This window comes from Rhinopithecus roxellana, unplaced genomic scaffold (assembly GCF_007565055.1).
Source record: "Rhinopithecus roxellana isolate Shanxi Qingling unplaced genomic scaffold, ASM756505v1 contig5611, whole genome shotgun sequence".
NCBI classification, from domain to species: Eukaryota; Metazoa; Chordata; class Mammalia; order Primates; family Cercopithecidae; genus Rhinopithecus; species Rhinopithecus roxellana.
The window spans coordinates 1-8,849 of NW_022144186.1; the positions used below are offsets into that span (position 1 = coordinate 1).

The window sequence follows — 8,849 nt, forward strand, 5'->3', positions numbered from 1 at the left end:
GAAAATAACACAAAGACTCAGTAAATTCTATGCTACCATTTGACAACATTTCTTAACAGTGAACACACCAGTCTGAATTTTAAAATATTTGTTTTCATACTTTCAATTTTACCTCTTTTTTCCAATTACATATCATACTCAGAGTCTCATTTATCTCAGTACATAAAAATGTATGCACATAAAAACCCTGTGTACATAAAACCCTTAGTAAAAACCTTGTGTTTGTATTGGAATCTCCTTCAATATTCATTCTAATGTTATTTTTGAAGCTGTAATGTTTTCATTAAAATTACTACTTTACTACATCAGTATTTCCACAATCCATTGATTTATTTGCATGAATTTAGGATATAAGAAATAGAAAAGTGGCAAATAAGAGATCTTTTGCAAATATACATAGCACACACATTATATGGAATTATTATGGAGGAAGAAAATCTTATGGACTGTGAGCTGAGTGTTCTTGTCTTCTATTATTGTATAACAAATTACCCCGATACTTAATGGAACAACTTCTTAATTTTATTTCACAATTTTATGGGTCAGGAATCAAGAAGGGATGCCCGGCACAGTGGCTTATACTTGTAATCCCAGCACTTTGGGAAGCCGAACTGGTTGGATCACTTGAGGTCAGGAGTTTGAGACCAGTCTGGCCAACATGGAGAAACCCTGTCTTCACTAAAAATACAAAAGTTAGCCAGGCGTGGTGGCACATGCCTGTAGTCCCAGCTACTTGGGAGAGAATCACTATCCTGAGGCAGGAGAATCACTTGAACCCAGGCAGCAGAGGTTGCAGTGAGCCAAGATGGTGCCACTGCACTCCAGTCTGGGCAACAGAGCGAGACTCCATCTCAATAAATAAAATGAAACAGAAGGGCTGGAGAACTTTTCAGTTCTACACGATGTTGACAGAGGTACCTGACTATTCAGCTGGCAGAATACCAAGCCTGATCTGGAAGGTCCGAGACAACTTGATACTCATGACTGGGTTTTTGTTAAGGATAGCCATCAGGCTGGGCTCAGCCAGAACTGTCTTTCAGAGAGTTAATAAATGGCCTCTACAGACAGCAGTCTTAGGGACATCATAGTGTCACATGGTGGATGGCTCAGGACTTCCCAAGAAAGCATTTTTAGACATAAGAAGTGGAAGCTGATGGTCTCTTAAGGCATGGACCCAGAAGCTCGCTCCATATTCTGTTGGTCAAAGTATTCACTAAAGCCAGTCCTGGTTGAAGAGAAGGGGAATTAGAGTCCACTTCTCAATGAGAAGGGTAACAAAGAATTTGTGGTTGTCTTTAATCTACCACACCAAGGTTATGTGATGGAGACAATCTAGCTGTACATGAGCAACTTTCCATAATGACAATTATGAACACTGCAAGTCTCTAATGCTCATAGCCAATTGTGTATTTCATGTGTGTATGATGCATGTAGCTAAGTTATTTAAGTTCATTTTACTTCTAAAGCTAAAAAACTTTGTGTGGTTGGATAAAACACCAGGGACTAGGATACATTTCTTGTAGCACTTAGATAAAAATGTCTAACATGCCCCTGGAGTACTGAATTTTTTCATGACACATTTGTGGTCCCTAACGCTAAGAGAAATGATGTAGTAAGTAATTTACCTAGGTTGTCAACGTATAATATGTGAATTAGAAACAATATAAAATTATCTTTATTTTGTATGATATTAAGCAGTTTGCAAAGTACTTTTATTTATGTTACTGTATTTGCATTTTACAATAGTCTTGTGAAATTGGGGGACTCTAATTATCATTTTCTTTCAATAGATTAATGCTTGACAGTTCAGAAGGAATAAACAATTTCCACAATCTCACAGTAGAGGCAAAGTTAATTTTTAAAAATTCATTTAGTATTAATTCATTCAAAATTTATTGAACATCAACTATGTGGGAGGCTTTATACAAAGGACTGAAAATAAGGATTCTAAGTTCCCTGGCCTCCAATAGCTTGTTGTCTACTATGATACTATTTTTCTTCAAATTTAATTCATGTTTTACTATCACAATTTTTGTCACATCTGGATATCACCTACACTACTAATGTAATATTTTTAATCAACTCACAAACTTTCAATACTTAAATGAACCTAGGCCTTACCTTATAGAATATTTCCTTTTAAACAAAGGCCTATTTATTATTATTACAATAATGAACTCTTCATGTGTGTGCATATATATATATTTACATATACACATACATATGCACACACACACACCACCACCACCACCACCACCACCAGCACAAAAACAATCATCTTCTATAACACCAGAAGTATACATACAACACTCGGGAAAATGCCAGGGTTTTTATGACTTTTTTTATGGGAAAACCATAAAAAATGGTTTTTATGTTCTTAATATAGCATTATTACCAAGGTCTCACTAGCACATATGTATAGAGGACAATGAAATGCTGCTCTATTTTGGAGATCTTTCAACTCTATGACCAAAAGCCAGCACAATAATACATTTGGAAATACGCTCCCCAAATTTACTTTTCAGAACTGTTTCTAAACAGTTTTATTCTGAACGGTTGCACGATATCTACCATTCATCTGAATGGTAAACTCAAGCTACTACCTACTTATGGCTACTCTAAATGATAGAATCAACCAGTCTCTGGCATCTTTATAGCCCCCGAAGTGAAAACATATGAATATTCTTTTTGTTTTATTTACAAATAAAAGAGTGAGACTGCAAGGAGAAAAAATATTGTTGTTGCTTGCTATTTTATATTTTTGTTTAGCCTTTATCACTCAAGTTTATCTATCTACATGTGATACAGATGTTCATATTGCATCACGTGCAATCAAAATACAGCTTATAATCATTTCCCTTAGGTACTACTGCACAGAAATAAATTTTATTTATGTATTTTATTCAAGGGTGCTCTTCCAACAGAGTATGTTGCATGAATATAGAATGTAAGCAAAAATTTTGGCAACACTGATCTCTGAATCCTCTGACTCCTCACATCTCCCTCTCCCTCTTCCTCTTCTTCCTACTTTCTCATCTTCAAGTGTATTTAACTTACATTGACACAGACCTGGATACATACTACTTCTACTACTCGCCGGGTTAACTTGAGCCAGTTTGAACTCTAGAGTCCATTTTAATAATGATGCAGAATCCACTATGTTTATGGGCTACTTGAAAAAAATGTATTTAATTGTCTAGTCCTAACAAATGTTATTTCTTCCCTTCTTTACTTTGCATTAAATTTTTCTCTGAGTAAAATATCTAATTAAATTAATTTACACTGAGGTATAAATGACTGATTAGATTTAATGGGGAACCTATTTGAAATATATGTGTGTCAACCTATAATGAATTTATCTCTAAATTAAAATATTATTCCTGAAGGTATGTAATTTCGGACATATGGAGAAAACGATGAGAAAGTAATAGTTTTGCAAGGAAAGATTTGTATGTTTCATAAATCACATCTTATAGATCAGAATCTATTTACTTACATTTATTAGAGAATCAGAGCTGTCTTGGAATATTTATACTAGGGTTGCAGCAAACCCTGGGACTACTCAGAAAAGACATAGGCATTGTTTGGGGTCGTGAATCAGCAGGAATGAATAAGCAGAGGCTGCACCAACTTTGCCCGGCCTGCCCCACAGAGTTTTCTTGGAATTGAACCTTGGGTGAGTATAATAAGGAGTATCCAGCATCACCTTGCTCAATCAGAATGATGCTTTGCATTAGCCTGGCTCCATCTTACAGGATTTCTCAGTTGCTTATTTCTTTGTACTTAATCATTGGCTTATTTAAGATTATTAAAGCCTAACATGTAAAAGAAAAAATGGGATGCTCTGAGTAGCAATCTCTTTGTGGTACTCTCTCATGAATTTATGGAAGGAAATTTAGATATGGGAATAGCTCTTCACAGCTACCTAGTTCCAGGAACATCTTGCCTATTGTATCTAAACTTAGAGTTACCATTGAACGATCCAACTCAAATATATCGCCTACATGTCTAGTTGAAGTGTTAATTACTAATTACCTTGATCAGAAGAATAGTTTTCCTGTAAATCCTTATGCTGCTTTGCTTATGACTTATGTATTTTCTTTATGACTTTACTTATGACTTATGCTTTGCTTTTGCGTATGTATTTTCTTTAAAGTATTTTATTAATATCATGTCTTAATTTTTTGCCTGGTAGTGTGTAAGCACACTGAAGTCAGGGAGTGTCTTTCTCATTATTATATTCCCAAAATGTAAATGTTAATAAATCCTTGAAATAAAGAATACCAAAACTAAATTAACTCCAGGCGTTTACATAATGCAGTAGTTGATGGAGTTGCTTAAAAGTATATGTAGAATGTCCTAGGCCAGCAAGAGGTTAAGAGTGATCTAAGAACCCAAAGCAATGCTGAAACCACTTTTATGAAACTTATGTCAGTGGGGGAAATCTAACATAACTGACTCAGTCTTACTTCTAATCTTGCAAGATAACTGTCTTTGCTCATTCTTAGTTAACTATTGGAGGAATTTCATTTGTAGTTTAAGCCTAAAACAAAGATGATAAAGGTCCTTTCCAAACACTAACCTTCTCCTTGCTCAGGGGCTGAAACCACCTTTGTAAAACAAAAGAAGGGCTGCAAGGTTAGAATTGGAGTAGGTAGGGCCCTGAATTCTGCTAAGCTGTAGGCATAGTGAAACTCTAACCAGCCATTGTTTCTTTTGTTGGCATAAACTCTAAGAAGTCATTGTTTTATAACTTACTTTTTTTAAAACTACTTACTAATCAGGAGTATCACAGCCAATAGTCACAAGATTAACTTCCTCAGTTGCCCCTATGGATAACATCACTACTGTAAATACTTTAAGACTAGTGTTTGAGATATTTTTCAGACCTTGCATTCTATACAGACCAACTAACATCTTGTAGTTGTAACCCCCACCCAGTAACTGACTCAGCACAATAAGAAAGTGTCAACCCCCTAGGATTTCATCCCAGACCCACCTCATCAGCAATCCTCATTCCCTAGTCCTCTGACTGCCAAGCTATCCTTGAAAAACACTAGTCCCCAAATTCTTGGGAGGCAAATTTAAGATTATCTCCTATCCTTCCACTTGGCAGGCCCTGTGATCTTTAAACTCTTTCTTTGCTGCAAGTATTCCTGCTGTTCTCGGTGTATTAGCTTTTTCTGGGCAGCAGGCAAGAAGAACCCAATTGAGTGATTACAAAACCTTCAAGTCCAGGAAAGGAAGGAGATAAAGATCTAACTTGTTCTAGAAAAGCTCACTGCAATCCAATTTGAGCAAAACATAGTGCTGAATTCCATAGGCTAAATATTTGTGAATTTGGATCAACAGAGATTATAAGACAGAAAGATGTGTCACTCCCCTTAAATTCCTAAAGAACAAGACAACAAAGTGAGCCTTCCTCTTGGGGAAGGCTCTGAAATAAATATGTTTACCATTTGAAGGATGTCTTCTCCAATCCAATTGAAATATTGAAATGTGCCAAAATGTTTTCAAAACTCTTTCACATTAGATAGTGTCAATGAGTAGTCACTTTTTAGAAAACTGTTTCTTTTTTATAATAGTATAAATAAATGTTTTCTCTTCCTTTTTACCAAGAAATTCTAAATAAAGACTTTTTTTGTATGGTGACTCGCTATTCCAACATGAACTATTCAACTATAAAACCTGGGAAACTGCCTAATACATACGTTGGAGGAAGGAATATTGTCACTATCCTGAATTCAAAGAGTTTCTAACATCATTGAAGGGCTGGAAATGTTTACTGCCCCTTTCTGCTAGGTCTTTCAATAGGAAGCCTGTACTTAAATAGGTAAAATGGCAATTGGTGGCTTGATTAAAGTGGGAGGATGGTGAGAATATTTCTACCTTTGGAAACACAGAAAATTTATCTAATGCTAATTCTTTCCCCTAAATACCATACTGTACATTTCTTATTCAAACCACTGATATTTATGTTTATTACTTAATTTTTTTTTCTAAAAGTTGAACAACACAAATGCTGCCAGCAGATCTATTGCTGGTATGAATTCTCTGCAGGCAGAAACCCATCTAATCATCACTCCAGCAACTCCAAGGGCCTTTATTAACTTGGCAAAGTGATTTTATGCATTGCAGAGGGCAGGTAGACTAACAAACCAACACAAGTAATCCATGCAAATTCTCAGTTTTTCTGTCTCTCTGGGGAACATCTCTACTCATAACTTATAGAATGTTTGAGAATCTTCAAGGAGGAAAGAAGCTAAATAAATTCGCAATATTATTTCAGAGAAGAAGGGCTGGTTACGCCAGCATTGAAGCATTCCATATTTATTTCATAACAAATTTGCAAGTCAAACAGAGTTGGCTTTATTTATTATTTATTTATTTATTTTACCTCAGCCTATTCTGATGCTCAAAAAACCCACTTGGGATTTAGAACTCCATCTGGTTCTTCCAGTTTCCTTTATTGTCATTTGTAATGAAGAGTTTTCAATAATTTTTCAGGAGGACAGCTTTGTTCATTGATTTGTGAAATAGAATGATACCCAGATCAGTTTATGCATATCTACGAGTCTTCAGAGGCTAAAACAAACATATTAAAACCTGCTTATGTCAGAAAAAAAGAACAGTGATAGACAGAGAGAAACTACTTTAACACTATTCTCTTTGACAATGGAAGGGATAAATTTTTCTTGGTATCAGCATCAGTTTACACTCATACAAAAATTCACATTCATATTTACAATTCTAAAATATGTCCATATCATGTATAAACCGTCAGAGGCACTGATTACACTATTTTGTTCTTGCTTTGATTTACCTTTCAGAATGAAAGATGGGTTTTATCATAACAAATGAAAATAAGAGATCCCATCTTTAAACATGATTAAAAATAAGAACTGAATTCAATATCCTCACAGGGGCTGGTCGAGCACTTGTAACTTTCTTTCTGAGCAATGTTTTGCAGGTTGACTACATCCTAGGGCTTGCAGCAGAGATCTAAGTAGACAAGCCTTTGAATTGAGAATGAGCACCCTCTGTGGCATTCAGAGGTGAGTGAGGCTGCTCACATGGGTTCAGTGACCCTGGAAACTAATTTCTCAGCGGCCAATCTTTCAATAGGAAGCCTGTAATTAAATAGGTAAAATGGCAATTGGTGGCTTGATTAAAGTGGGAGGATGGTGAGAATATTTCTACCTTTGGAAACACAGAAAATTTATCTAATGCTAATTCTTTCCCCTAAATACCATACTGTACATTTCTTATTCAAACCACTGATATTTATGTTTATTACTTAATTTTTTTTTCTAAAAGTTGAACAACACAAATGCTGCCAGCAGATCTATTGCTGATATGAATTCTCTGCAGGCAGAAACCCATCTAATCATCACTCCAGCAACTCCAAGGGCCTTTATTAACTTGGCAAAGTGATTTTATGCATTGCAGAGGGCAGGTAGACTAACAAACCAACACAAGTAATCCATGCAAATTCGCAGTTTCACTCATATGAAGAGCCATCCTGTTAGCACTCTTATTTCTTCAGAGACAATGGGTTTAAGCCTCTTTCCATAAGAACAGCCCAAACTTCCAGAGTAGATGCCATGCTATATGAACTTTATTATAAAATAATAACAGACTCTTCTCCTGTTAGTTCGGCTCGAGAAGCCGTGAGTAGCAAAGTCTCTCGCGACACCTTGTACGAGGCAGTGCAGGAAGTTGTGCACTGGAACCAGCACAAACGCCTCAAGTTCCTGGATACGGTGTAGTTGCAAATCATCTTGAAGAATTATGACCCCCAGAAGGATAAGCGCTTCTCGGGCACAGTCACACTTAAGTCCGCTCCCCGTCCCAAGTTCTCCGTGTGTGTCCTGGGGGAGCAACAGCACTGTGAGGAGCCCAAGGCCGTGGATATTCCCCACATGGATATCGAGGCTCTGAAAAAACTAACAAGAATAAGAAACTGGTCAAGAAGCTAGCCAAGAAGTATGATGCAATTTTGACCTCAGAGTATCCCACGAATCCTCGGCCCAGGCCTAATAAGGCAGGAAAGTTCCCTTCCCTACTCACACACAAGGAAAACATGGTGGCCAAAGTGGACGAGGTGAAGTTTACAATGAAGTTCCAAATGAAGAAGGTGTTACCACTGGCTGTGGCTGTTGGTCACGTGAAGATGACAGACGATGAACTTGTGTATAACATTCACCTGGCTGTCAACTTCCTAGTGTCATTGCTCAAGAAAAACTGGCAGAATGTCCGGGTCTTACTATCAAGAGGACCGTGGACAAGCCCCAGTGCCTATGTTAAGGCACATTTGAGTAAATTCCGCTGTTACCAGTCAAAAAATAAAGTAAAAAATAAAACCAGGCTGGGCGCAGTGGCTCAGGCCTCTAATCCCAGCACTTTGGGAGGCCGAGGCAGGTGGATCACAAGGTCAGGAGATTGAGACCATCCTGGCCAACATGGTGAAACCTCAACTCTACTAAAAATACAAAAATTAGCCAGGCACGGTGACAGGTGCCTGTAGGTAGTCCCAGCTACTAGGGAGGCTGAGGCAGCAGAATCACTTGAACTCAGGAGGCAGAGGTTGCAGTGAGCTGAGATTGTGCCACTGCACTCCAGCCTGGCGATAGAGTGAGACTCTGTCTCAAAAAGAAAGAATAAATAAATAAAAATAATAATAATATAGTAATTATTATTATAATATTGGTCTTTGGTATTTGTGGTAGAATAAAACCACATGTGTCCCCTTTTCTAATTGAAAATGACTCATCCTCAAGCAATAATCATAGTAGACACAGAAACAAAAGCATTATATTCAAGGAAATGAGGTAACTTCAAAGCACAAT

General features: G+C 36.9%; 1 pseudogene; it reads left to right on the forward strand.

Annotated features, from left to right (window-relative positions):
* Nucleotides 1–7,604: 7,604 nt before the first annotated feature.
* LOC104665788 lies at nt 7,605–8,350 on the forward strand (annotated as a pseudogene).
* Nucleotides 8,351–8,849: the final 499 nt, after the last annotated feature.